This window comes from Chiloscyllium plagiosum, unplaced genomic scaffold, assembly GCF_037043375.1.
Source record: "Chiloscyllium plagiosum isolate Xiang-an unplaced genomic scaffold, Cpla_swu_hap1 HiC_scaffold_21, whole genome shotgun sequence".
NCBI classification, from domain to species: domain Eukaryota; kingdom Metazoa; phylum Chordata; class Chondrichthyes; order Orectolobiformes; family Hemiscylliidae; genus Chiloscyllium; species Chiloscyllium plagiosum.
The window spans coordinates 77052277-77066438 of NW_028270159.1; the positions used below are offsets into that span (position 1 = coordinate 77052277).

Genomic DNA, 14162 nt, shown 5'->3' on the forward strand with positions numbered 1-14162 from the left:
CGTGATCACCTTCGCGTGCGGCGCAGAGTCACTGTAATGAATGCTCAGGAAGTTATGGAGCGATAGGATGCGGTAAGGAAAGAAATAAACAGAGGAAAACGGGAGCAAAACTGTGTTGCTAAGAGCGGAGAGGTTTTACAAACATGTTGTGCACGTCGGAAAACACAAATTTGAACGTCCCAGTCCCGTGGTTGCAGTAAATGAGGAATGGCCTCTGCGCGGCTGCAGGCCTGAGTGCACGCCGCCATCTTTATTCGGGGCAACGACTCACTGGACACATGCGTGGCCGCCATCTTTGTAGCGGGCAAGATGCAGGCAAGCGCATGTGCAGCCTTTCTCTGGTACTGAGTCATTGGGCAGGATTTTCTCAGAGCACATTCAAACTCAGAGAAATAGATGTTTATTTCTGGATTTGTTTCATCATTCATTTAAATGATTTGGTATCGTAAATGAGTTTGCATATCATACAAAATTGGAGATATTGTGGATAGTGAAGAAGGTTACCTCAGATTACAATGAGATATTGATCAGATGGGGTTTAATTTAGATAAATGTGAGGTGTTGCATTTTGGAAAAGCAAATCAGGGCAGGATTTGTACACTGAATGGCAAGGCCCTGGAGATGCTTGTCGATCAAAGAGACCTTGGATTGCAGGTTCATAGTCCTTGCAAATCAAGTTGCAGGTACATAGGATGATGAAGAAGGTGTTTGGTAAGTTTTCCTTCATTGGTTAGAGCATTGAGTATAGAATGTGGGAGGTCATATCGCTGTACAGGACATTCGTTAGGCCACTTTTGGAATAGTGTGTGCAGTTCTGGCCTGCCTCCTATCGGAAGGGTGCTGTGAAACTTGAAAGGTTTCAAAAAAGACTTACAAGGATGTTGTTAGGGCTGGAGGATTTGAGCTGTAGGGTGAGGCATTAAATGCTGGGGCTGTTTTCCCTGGAGTGCCAGAGGCTGAGCAGTGATGTTATGGAGATTTATACAATCACGAGGGGCATGAATAGAGTAAATGAACAAAGGTGTTTTCCCTGGAGTAGGAGTGTTCAGAAGTAGAGGGCATTGCTTTTGGGTGAACGGGGAAAAATTTCAAAGTGACCAAAAGGGCAACTCTTTCATGCAGTGGATGGAATGAGCTGCCAGAGGAAATGGTGGAGGCTAGTACAATTAAATTTTGTGAAAAGCATCTAAATAGACACATGATATGATTAGGAATCTTTTACAGGGAAATGGGTCAAGTGCTGGCAAATGGGAATAGATTAGGTTTGGATACCTGGTTGGCTTGGATGAGTTAGACTGTCGGGTCTGTGTCGGTGCTATACATCTCTATGACTGTGGGATCATAACAACTTATACTGCTCTGTTTCATCTCTGGGCTCTCTCATGACCACTTTGTCAATATCTAGCTTCCTCAGTCTTGAACAATGGGTGTATATTTGGTCTGTTTAGTATTTTACGATTACTTTTACAGACATTTTTGTAAGTTATTATTTTCTCTGCCGTTCAGCCCCTGACCATGTGCTGCTTCTTCATTTTTTTCTGGAAAATCTTTGACAGTCAAGAATTATTTTTTTCCAATAAGCAAGTGTATTTTCCTTCCATTTCTGACTTTCAAATTCTACACCATTTTCATTACCTGTAATCCGTGTTGCACTCCCTGAAACATCAACTGTGTTTCTCCTTCCACAGATACCTGTGATTAATGCCAAAGCCCTGTTGCCTGGGGAGAGGGTGATGTTTGACTTTCTTGTACAGCTGCAGTTTGTTTGGTGAAGGTGCTCTCACAGTGTGGTTGGGTAAGAGACATTACAGGGTATTCATTACAGCAACAGTGATGATTTGAAGATAATGTCCAAATCAAAAACAGTTTGTAGTTTTATTATCCTGCTTATAATTTCACAAAAATATTAGTGGGAATTTCAGACCTCAGGCCAGAGAAGGATGATATTAGGTCAGGTGACCAAAAACATTGCCAAATAAGCAGGTTTTGAGGAATGTCTTAAAGGGGGAAAGCAGACCTGAGAGGTTTTGCCTGCGAATTTCAGACCTTGTTGCTTTGGCAACTGTAAAAGCAGCCACAAAGGTGAAGTAATGAATTAACAGATCATTGGGAGTCTCGAAGAGAATGTTGTCGAGGTCTCAAAGGGTGTGTTTTGCAGCGAGCTTGGGATGATCACAACCAGGAATTGAATCCAGGGTGAGAATTTTAAATTGAGGGATGTGGGACTGATGCTGGCAGGTGAGACTAGATTGGGTTGGGATATCTGGTCGGCATGGACGGGTTGGGTTGAAGGGTCTGTTTCCATGCTGTACATCTCTGTGGCTCTATGTTGTTGATTATGAACAGGAGCCTTTTGATGGATCAACAAGTTTTGGTACGAGGGAGTACTTGGGTAGCAGAGATTTAGAATTTCTTGAGATTACAGGGAGTTTGAATGTGGTAAGCTGGCCAGGAGTGTGTTTGGATAATGAAGTCTGGAGAAAACACAAGGTGGATGAGAGTATATGAGATGAGACAAGGGTAGACACAGCTAGAAATAGAGGGTTTGGAGTGGGACTGGGCCGTCACCCTCAACTCACCTCCGGGATTCAACTGGTTGTCAGGTTGTGAATCAGGGCGGTAACACAATCGGGAGCTGAGTGGTCCTGGTGGAGCCTAAAATGAGTGTCGCTCAGCTGGCTGTTGCTGAGCAGCTGCTGCTTGGTAGCTCTGTTGATGACATCTTCCATCACTTTACTGCTGATCGAGTGTGGACTGATAGATGGAAATTGGCTGGGTTGGATTGCCCTGTGTTTTTGTGTTGAACATGCCTGGGCAATGTTCCACATTGTCGGTAGCTGCCAGTGCTGGAGTGGTACTCGGCTTGGTTGGTGGCAAGTTCTGGAGCACAAGCCATCAGTATTATTGCCAGAATATTGGCAGGGCCCGTAGCCTTTACACTACTTAACCATTTCCTGATATTATTCAAACTGGCTTAAAACTCACATCTGTGATGTTGGAAATCACTGGAGAAGGCTGAGATGGATCATCCCGCTTTGCACTTCTGGCTGCAGATTCCTGCAAATGCTGTTGATTTCTCTGGTGCATGGGTGTGTGAGGTCCCTTCATCAGTAAGGGTGGGGATATATGTGATGCTTCCTCCAGTGAGTTGTTTAATTGTCCATCACCATTCACAACTAGGTGTGGCAGAACTCCAGAGGACACAGCTGCAGATGGGCGGCACGGTGGCACAGCGGTTAGCACTGCTGCCTCACAGCTGCAGAATCCCAGGTTCTATTCCCGCATCAGGCAACTGTCTGTGTGGAGTTTGCACATTCTCCCATGTCTGCGTGGGTGCTCCGGTTTCCTCCCACAGTTCACAAATGTGCGGGTTAGGTGAATTGCCCACTAAATTGCCGTTGTGTTAGATGTAGGGGAATAGTCTGGGTGGGTTGCTCTTTGGATGGTTTGTCTAAGTAATCTAATCTAAAAAAATCCTCTTAAATATCATTCCTAACCCCCTCTGTACTCCTCAAAGATGTATCTTAAAATTGTTCTCTTTAGTCAACGTTTCCAGCATTCATGAAGCACTTTAGGTGAATTGTCGTGTTAAAGGCTCCATACAATGCAGGAAGTTGTTATTAATGTCTGACATTAGGAGAAACAGGAATTAACCCTCTCTGTTATACCTGATGAATAGCAGCAAAAGCAGGAAACACTGAGCATGCTCCAGTGATCATCTGGTGATTGATCTCAGTGCAGGACCAATAAGATGATGGGGATGGGTCTGGAAGACTAGCCAGTGCCGATTGATCCTCCAACCAATCTGAGTGAATGAGGGGCGTGGCTATACTCAACCACGTGATAAGCAACACCGGCAGCACAGTGTTGTTGCGACCAAGCCATTGGAAATGTGTGAAGGTGCAGGGCACGGTTAAGGAAAGATCTATTGACCAGGAAGGGAAGGAAATTTTAATGGAATGGGCTGAGACGTTTTACAGAACTTAGTGCACATCGGAAAATACAAATTTGAAAATCCCAGGCCCGTGTTTGTGGCAAACCAGAAAATGGTGAAAGGCGTGAGTGATCACCACCATCCTTATTGGGGGCAGTGATCCACGGGACACGTGTGTGGCTGTCGACTTTGTGAGGGGCAAGCTGCAGGGGGACGCATGCGCAGCCTTCCCTGGCAGGCTGTGATAGGGCAGGATTTACACAGTGTCAGCGTCAGGATGTTTTCAATGTCAAAGAGTGTGATGCTAGAAAATCACAGCCGGTCAGGCAGCAGCCGATCAGTGGGATGGAAGATGGACATGTAGGACAGGTCAAGAGGACGGTGCTGAGTTGGAAGGCTGGATCTGGGATAAGGTGGGGGGAGTGGAAATGAGGAAACTGGTGAAATCCACATTAATCCCATGTGGTTGGTGGATCCGAACACAGAAGATGAGGCGTTCTTCCTCCAGGCATTCGATGCCTGGGATTTGGCGGTGGAGGTGGCCCAGGACCTGCATGTCCTTGGTGGAGCAGGAAGGGGAGTTAAAGTTTTGGGATACAGGGTGTTTGGCTTGTTTAGTGTTTTACTGTTCGTTCACAGACCTTTTGTAAGTTAATTTTCCTCTGCTGCCCAACCACTGGCAATGTGCTGCTCTCTAAATGGACTAAATTTTCCACAGTATCTTTGCCAGTGAATATTTGTTTTCAACAAGAGTGCATTTTCCTTCCATTTCTGACCATTAAATTTTGCAACATTCTCACTTCCTGTAATGCATCCCTGTGTTTCTCTCTCCACAGACACCAGTGATTAATGCTAAAGCCCCATTGCCTGTGGAGAGGGTGATGTTTGACTTCCTTGTACAGCTGCAGTTCGTGTGGTGAAGGTGCTCCCACAATGTAGTTGGGGAAGAGCTGTTACAGATTGTTCACTGCGACAGTGAAGAGTTGACAATGTGTGTGCAAATCAACAACAGTTTGTATTTTTATCATTTTTATAATTTCACAGTAATTGAGAATTTCTGACATAAGGCCACAGATGGGGATATTAGGTCAGGTGATCAAAAGTATTGCCAAATAAGCAGGTTTTCAGGAATACCTTAGAGGTGAAAGCAGGTCTGAGAGGGTCAGGGTGCGAATTCCAAACAGTGTTGCCTTGACCATGCCGAAACAGCCAGACCGGTGAAGCAATGAATAAATGCATCTTTGGGAGTCTGAAAGAAAATGAGTTGTCGAGGTCTCACAGGTTGTGTGGTGCAGGGAGACAGGAATGTTCACAGCCAGGAATTACATCAAGGGAGAGAATTTTAAATTGTTGCTTGTAAATAGGAGCCTTTTGATGAATCAGCAAGTTTTGGTACAAGAGAACACTTGGGCAGTAGATTTATAGATATTCTTGAGATTATATGTAAGTTGAATGTGGGAGGCTGGCCAGGACTGTGTTTGGATAACGAAGTCTAGAGATAACACAAGGATGGATGAGTATTTCAGTAAATGAGCTGAGACTAGAGTGAATTTGGGTGATGTCACTGATGTAGAAATAGCAGTTTTGGAGTCTGGCTCCTCCTCATCACTCCCCCTCACCAATTCACAAATTATGTTCCTTGTTCACTCTGTCTTTTCTGGTTATGTCCTTCTCTCCAATTCTGCTAAGAACTAATATTTGACATCAAGGTTGTTGGAAAATCCTGCTCCATCTCCACTCTCCCTTTCCTTTCTGAATTCTTCATATGTGGTGTCCATCCAGGATCTATCTTTATCCCCTCCTGTATCTTACCTACATACTGCCAGGAGGTGACATCGTATTGGTTTCACATTTAAACTGACAATGCCCAGCTCTCTCTCCCCATCATCCCTCTCCATTGCTCCACTGTTACTCATTCATCAAATTGCTCACCACACGCCTACAACTTGATTGGCTGCAATTTCCTCCAATGAAACACTGCAATGATTAAATCCATTGCCTTCAGTTGTTATTACAAATTTCTTTCCCTTACTGCTGGGCCCCTCCCTCTCACTGGGAAATGCCTGAGGCAGAACTACACACTTCACAATATTGCTCTCATATTCTGACCCCAAGGTGATCTTCTGATCAGATGTCTACACAATCGCAAACACCAGGAATTCCAATCACTAAAATGTTGCTTTTCTCCACCTCACCCCAGCTTCTTTGCTACTGAAACCCCTTACCCATGTCTGTGTTGCATTAAAGTTGGCAAATCTAAAACAGAACCCTTGATTCTGCAACTGACCCATAGTCTGGTTCTAGGTTCCCTCATGATGGGACACATCCTCTCAGTATATATCCTGTCATACTCCTTAATAAGCCTATATGTTTCAATAAGATCCCCTCTCATTCTCCCCCAAATCCAATGAGTCGAGTCCCAACTTCTTCAGCCTTTTCTTAAAAGATAGTCCCTGCAAATCAGGGATCATCCCACTCAATCTTCTCTGAATGCTTCAGATGAAGTGATGTATTTCCTTAAATAAAGGGACCAAACCTTCTCTCATTACTCCAGATGTGGTTCACTTGCACTATATAAAGTGGCTCTCAGATATATACTCCAAACTCCTATACTGCAAATCCCCTGAAATCAGGAACAATATTCCATTTCCCTTCCGGATGACCTGTTGTAACTGTGTGCTAGCCTTCTTTGTTTCCTGCACAGTTACCCACTGGTCCCTTTTGTGTTGCAGGTTTCTACAGTTTCCACCATTTAAATAGTCCTCTGTTCTTTTATTACCTCCTCCAAAATGAACAACTTCACATTATCCCAAGTTATGCTCCATTTACCAACTTATCCACTTCTCCAACGAATCCCTCTCTGTAAGCAGTTTATAATCCTTTTGGAAGTTTACTGTTCTGCATTTTCTAGGAGATTCCCCCGTCATTCTAAATCTTTCCAAGGAGCACCGGGCAGTGGGAAGCATGCTGAGTTGCTGTCTTTTCAGAGAGACTCTTTGGAGTGACTGGGAGGATCTTGCTGCCCATTGGTTAGAATGGAGACTACTTGCCCATCAAGCTGCATGAACCTTTCACTCCCCATGTCTTATTGATGAGGCACAGCGGCAACACGGAAGGAAAGAAAAGAAAGCAAATCCTACTCTCCGCATCTCACTGACTCTTGGAACATTCTGTACCATGTGTCAAAGATCTGCCCTGTTCAGTTACATGAAGTACCAAGGTGGAAACTCATAGAAACCTACATAGATTTCCCCCTGAACTGACTGATGACCTCAAGGAGTAATGTCTACAGTCATCCTGGGCCAGGTGGAGGGGATGGTGTGAGTTACTAACCTGTGACAGATTTTATAAACTTGTATTACAGGATACTACAGGTGGATATTCAGATGGGAATCTCAGTAATTGTAACGCCAAACTCTGACTGAATTACTCCATTCATCAGGACCTGGATATTTGCACTGTGTGTGAGTATTTTGTTCCTGCTCAATTCCATTTTCTGCATAAAAAATCTCCTTTGAATCAAACCACCCTGTCAATAGATCTCCCCGAAATCTTCAATATGTGTCCAGTAATCCTTTTATGATGAGTTGATGAGTGTAAGGTTTAACATCCTAATGTATATGTTTTGTAAGCACTTGTTTCTCAGCTCCCTTCAATTTCCTTTGCTACAAGGAGAACAATCTCAGTTTCCCCAAACCCCAGATTCCCCAATGTCTGATTGTTGTCTATAAGGCACACATGGGTTGTTTTGGAACATTCTCCACTTGCCTGCATCAGTGCAGCTCCCAACAATGTTAAAGAAAGTGAACATCCTCCAAGAAAAAGCACTCTGCCTGAGTGAAGTCCCATCCACCACATTCAGCATTCCCTCTCTCCACCCCCGAGGTACAGTGGCATCACTGCGCAAAAGGTATAGTCAGTATTGTCCTACCAGACCATCGGGCTGCTCTCTCGTTAGGGAGAGATGTCTGGTGGTGGTTTAACCTGAAGGTTACCACAGCCCAGGCAAGGGGAGAGGTTGAGAACAAGAGTCCATCTATTATAGATGGATATTCTTGATATGTATTAACAACACCCATGTCCCTGCAACTAAAATCCCCCATTCCTTGAACCATCCTGGTAACTCTCCTGTGCCCCCTCTCAGGGACCCTGCCATCCTTCCCAATGTGTGGGCGACCTCTGGTTTGCACAGACCCAGCTGCTCTGTGTTTCTGCGGGTGATGTCGTCATCGAGCAACAGTTGCACTAAACCTCACTGTCTGTGAGGGTGGGAGACACAGAAATCCCGAAAACATTTGAGATGTATTTAGTGTGCACTTGCGATGCCATGATACATGACACTTTTCCACATGTAATGGAAAATAGATGAGGATAGTTCGGTGGTAGTTTTTTTTCTCACAGACCCGATGGACCACCAGACCTTTTTCTGTTCTGTAGACCGCTGAGATGTTTATTATAGGAATATGACAGGCTCCATTGGACATCAGGTCAGAAAAGGTGATACGAGAATTGATGACACGTGATTGGTAAATGTTTTTGGGAGGAAAGTGAGACGCAGAGGTTTAAGAGGAAATTCAGAAGCTCAGCACAGGAATTGGAAAGGGCCATCATCATGTGAGAAATAAACATTGGGCATCTTGAAAGCTGGAAATAAAGAAAGGCACATATAGCAGAGCTTTGAGAGACTGGAGGGGATTAGACATGGGGAGGATAATGAAACTGGAGGAGATGCAAATTGGAAAGGATTGTGAGGATGGAGGATATTACAGAGATAGAGATATTTGTGATAGAGATTTTTGGATTTTGAGGCTGGAGAGGAATTATAGAGATGAGGAGGGTTTGTAAGGCTGGGTGAGGTGGCACTGGTAGGGAGAGATCCAAGCATAGATGAATTTACAGAGGTAATGAGTCATAAAGTTATACAGCATCGACACAGACCCTGTGGTCCAACCGGTCCGTGTCGACCATAAATTCGAACTGAACTAATCGCATCTGCCTCCACTTGGTCCAAGTCCATCCTAGCATTCCCTATTGATATATGGGTCCAAATGTTTTTTTCCTATTAGAATCCCATTCCCCTACCCTTTTGCTCTACATTTTCCCCTGTCTAATTCACTCAACTCAATCATTCCTGAACACTATGGGCAATTGAGCGCAGCCAGTTCACCTTCCCTGTACATCTGTGGATTGTGGAAGGAAACGGGAGCACCTGGAGGAACCCACGCTGACATGGGGAGGAATATGCAAACTCCACATGGACAGTGACCCAATACAGGAATTAAGCCTGTGTCCCTGGCGCTGAGAGGTAGCAGTGCGAATCGTTGAGCCACTGTGCCACCCTGAAATTGCAATTGTATTCACAGCTGCCATGTCCTCTGCAAGTTTATTCCACATGTGAAACACTCTCTGTGCAAAAACAAAAAATAAAATCCGGAACTTCTTTTTAAAGCCTTCCTTTTCTTACGTTTAAAAAGTATGTCCCCAATCTTGAATCGCGCCCCCTCCTGGAAAGGGCACCTCCTGTTCACATTACTGAAACTCTTTAGGATTTTATAAACCTCTAATAAGGTCACCCCTCAGCCTCCTGTGCTCCAGTGAAAAAGGACCCAGCCTATCCAGACTCTGCTTATAATTCAATCCCTCCGTTCCCATCACCATCCTGGTAAATCTCTTCTGAAAGTGCTCCGATTTAATAATATCCTTCCTATAACAGCACAACCAGAACTGGGCACAGTATTCCAGAAGAGGCCTCACAATACCCTGTACAGCCTCAACATAACGTCCCAACTCCGAGGTTCAAAGATCTGAGCATTGAAGGCAAATGTGCTAAACCCCTTCTCAACCACCCTGTCTGCATGTGACACATACTTCAAAGACCTGAACCCCTCGGTCACTTTGTTCCATATCACTATCCGAGGCTCAACTTTTAATCAGTGTAAATCCTGCCCTCGTTTGTTTTACCAAGATGTAATATTTTGCATTTATTCGAATCCAAAAAATCACAAACATCCTTCGAGTATAAAGGCAAGAATAGCATACTTAAGAGTAAAATCAGTAAGGCAAAAAAGGGGACAGGACTCCGCTTTGGCGAATAGGATAAGGAATAGGGAAAGTGTTTTTAGAAATACATTAAGAGCAAATGGGTCACTAGAGAGAGAATAGGCCACCTCAAAGATCAACAAGGCAGCCTATGTGTGGAGACGCAGGAGATGGGGTTGTTGGGGGGATATTAAACAAGAGGCATTAGTGTTCACTGTGGAGGAGGACAGATTTGTGGGGTTTGTCAAGATTAGAGATCATGAGGGTGATGAGATGGGAGGAGATTGCAGGATGTTACAGAGATTGAGATGTTTGTGACACCAGAGATAGTGATGGCCCTGAGTCTAGGGAGGATTTCTAGAGATAAGGAAGTGTTTAGTCTGGATGAGGTGAAAGTGATCTGGGGAGTTGTGAGGACCGAGGAATTCACAGTGATAGCGAGAGTTAGTCATAATGTTATACTGCAAAGTAACAGACCCTGTTGTTAAACCAGTCCGTGCCGACCATAATTCCCAACTAATCTAATCGCACCTGCCTCCGCTTGGTCTACATTTATCCAAATGTTTCCTATTTATGTACTTGTCTAAATGTATTTTAAACATTCTAATTGTATTCACAACTGCCTCTTTTTCTGGGAGTTCACTTCACACATGTAAAAGAAGAAATAAATCCCCAATTTATTTTTTAAACCTTTCTCATCTATTTTCAAATTGTATGCACCCAGGTCTTGAATCCCCCATACCCCCGGCCATTCACCTTATCTACACGCTTCATGGTTTTATAAACCTCTAATGTCATCCGTCAACCTCCTACGCTGTAGTGAAAAAGAATCCCAGCCTATGCAGCTTCTCCTTGTGACACAATCCCTCCATTCATGGCAACATCCCGGTTAGTCTTTTCCGAATCTGCTCCAATTTAATAATATCCTTCCTATAACAGCACAACCAGAACTGGGCACAGTATTCCATCAGAGGCCTCCCCAACATCCTGTACAGCCTCAACCTAAATTCCCAACCCCTGTACTCAGAAGTCAGAGCAATGAAGGTATGGGTGCTAACCACCTTCTTTACCACCCTGTCTACATGTGACACAGACTAAGAAGACCTGAACCCCTCGGTCTCTTTGTTCTATATCACGACTCAAAGCATTACTTTTAATTAGTGTAAGTCCTGCCCTCATTTGTTTTATCAAGATGTAATATTTTGCATCAGTACTTACTGTGGAGAAGGACACCGGAAATGTAGAATGTGGGGAAATAAATGGTGACATCTTGAATAATGTCCATACTACAGAGTACTGGATGTCTTGAAACGCATAAAGGTGGACCTATCCCCAGGCTTTGATCAGGTGTACCCTAAAATTCTGTAGGATGCGTGGGAAGTGATTTCTGGGCTTCTTGCTGAGATTTTTGTATTATTGATAGTTACAGCTGAGGTGCCAGAAGACTGAGGGTTGGTTAATATGGCGCTACTATTTAACGAAGGCGGTTTGGACAAGCCTGGGAACTACAGACGCTGTGCTAGACTAGGTGTTGGAGGGAGCCCTGAGCGACAGGATTTGCGTGTATTTGGAAAAGCACGGACTGATTAGGGATAGTCAGCATAACGTTCTGCATGGGAAATCATGTGTCACGTACTTGATCTGGTTTTTAAGAAGTAACAAACATGATTGATGAGAGCAGAGCAGTAGATGTGATCTATATGGACTTCAGTAAGGCGTTCGACAAGATTTCCCATGGGAGACTGGTTAGCAAGGTTAGATCTCACGGAAGTCGCCATTTGGATATAGAACTGGCTCAAAGGCAGAAGACAGAGGGTGGTAGTGATGGATGATTATTTTTCAGACTGGAGGCCTGTGACTAGTGGAGTGCCACAAGGATCGGTGCTGGGTCCACTACTTCTCATCATTTATATAAATGAATTGGATGTGAACACAGGAGGTATAATTAGTAAGTTTGTAGATGGCACCAAAATTGGAGGTGTAGTGGACAGTGAAGAATGTTACCTCAGATTTCAATGGGATTTTGATCAGATGGGCAAATAGGCTTAGGAGTGGCAGATGGAGTTCAATTCAGATAAGTGCGAGGTGCTGCATTTTGGAAAAGCAAAGCTTAGCAGGACTAATACATATCATGGTCAGGTCATGGGGAGTGTTGCTGAACAAAGAGACCTTGCTGTGCACGTTCATAGCTCCTTGAAAGTAGAGGCGCAGGTAGATAAGATAGTGAAGGTGTTTGGTATGATTTCCTTCATTGGACAGAGTATTGAGTAAGAGAGTTGGGAGGTCATGTTGCGGTTGTTCAGGACATTGGTTTGGCCACTCTTGCAATATTGTGCGCAATTCTGTTCTCCACCTATCAGAAGGATGTTGTGTAACTTGAAAGGTTCACAAAATATTTATAAGGATATTGCCAGGGTTGGAGGGTTTGAGATATAGGGAGAGGCTGTATAGGCTGGGGCTGTTTTCCCTGAAGTGTCAGAGGCTGAGGCGTGATTTCAGAGATTTATAAAATCATGAGCATGGATCGGATAGATAGACAAGGTACTTTCACTGGAATGGGGGAGTCTAGAACTAGAGGGAATCGATTTAGCATGCGAGGGGAAAGATATAAAAGGGGCCTAAGTGGCAACGTTTTCATGCGACGGTGGTGCGTTTATGGAAAGAGCTGCCAAAGGGAGTTGTGAAGGCTGCTACAATTGCAACATTTATTAGGCATCTGGATGGGTATATGAATAGCAAGGGTTTACAGGGATATCGACCAAGTGCTGGCAAATGGGACGAGATTAGTTTCTGATATGTGGTCGGCATCGACGAGTTTGACTGAAGGGTCTGTTTCCGTGCTGTATGTCTGTGACCCACAGCCGGGGATCAGCTCAGTGGGTTTCAGTCTCTTAAAAGGTAAATCTTACTCTGTTTTTCTTTTTAAAATCCGCAACATTCAGTAGGGTGAGTGTTTACTAGTTTAAATGCCTCTGTTATGATCTTTTAGTTGAATGTTTTAAATATAAAATACAGGTACTAATGTATTCAAGAGTAGTCTTTTGTAAAGCTGTAAGACTCTGCCTTTTTCTGGGTCTACAGATTAAGGTGCAGAGATGGCCATTCGTACAGTGATGTGCACTTCCTGGAGGAGAGTAGGGAGAGTTTGAATGATCCTGATGATAGCCTGCAGGAAGTGAAGCAATACCTCTTGGATCACATGCATCTGATGGAGCGGTGCTTAATGGTAATGAAGAATTTACAAGAGTCAGGGTGTTTGATAGGTGGCAGTTTCAGGCCGGAAAACTGCAGATACAGTCAGGTAGATGGGTTACCTCTCGGAAAGGTAGGAGAGGGAGATAGGTAGAGCAGGAGTCTCCTGTGGCTATCCTCATCTGAAACAAGTATACTATTTTGGAAAATGTAGGTGTTCATAGACTCTCAGGGGAATGTTGCACTGACAGCCAAGTTACTTACTGAGACTGGCTCTACTATAATGAGAGGTATATCAGATACCAAACGCTCAATGATGATAAGGGATTCTCTAGTCGGGCACAGACTGCTGTTTCTGCAGCTGACAGTGAGACATCAGAATGGGGTGGTACCTCCCAGGTGCCAGTGTCAAGGATGTTTCGAACAGGTAACGGAATATTCTCAAAGGGAAGAATGACCAGTGGGAGGTCATTGTACATTGGTACCAATGACATAGGAAGGGGAAAAGATGAAGTCCTGATGAGAGAATATAGCAAATTAGCCTGGAATATATGAAGAAGTAAGTCCTCGGTCATAATATCTACATTACTCCCGATGCTACATGCTAATGAGAGTACTAATAGCAGGATGGAGGAGATGAATGATTGGCTGAGGAGCTGGTGTAGGGCAGAAGGATTCACATCTTTTGATCATTGTAATCTCCACTGGAGTAGAGTTGACCTGCATAAGAAGGATGGATTGTACCTGAATTGAAAGTGTCTAATATCCAGGCAGGGAGATTTGCTAGTGTTACTCAGGAGGCATTAATCCAGTGAGGGTGTGGGGGTAAACCCAAAGAGATAGTTAGAAAAGAGGTATGTCTGAGACGGGTACAGTTCAGAAGTCAAACAGTTAAGGCAGCCAAGGCACAGAACCAGGTAGAACTGACAAGTTACACTGCATTTATTTCAATGCAAGAGGCCTGACAGGGAAGGCAGATGGGCTCAGGGAATGGTTT

The 14162-nt window shown here is 44.2% G+C and overlaps 1 long non-coding RNA gene across 3 annotated transcripts in view; it reads left to right on the forward strand.

The window, feature by feature from the left end:
* Positions 1 to 1687: 1687 nt before the first annotated feature.
* Positions 1688 to 14162, forward strand: part of LOC148146449 (uncharacterized) — a 32578-nt gene continuing 20103 nt past the window's right edge. For 2 of the 3 annotated variants that reach the window (XR_015760818.1, XR_015760820.1), the window contains exons 1-2: positions 1688 to 1795; positions 7299 to 7398. This is a non-coding gene — a long non-coding RNA (uncharacterized LOC148146449). Of the gene's footprint in view, positions 1796 to 4775; positions 4946 to 7298; positions 7399 to 14162 lie in introns of those variants that run through there. The other variant, XR_015760819.1, reaches the window with a different exon arrangement.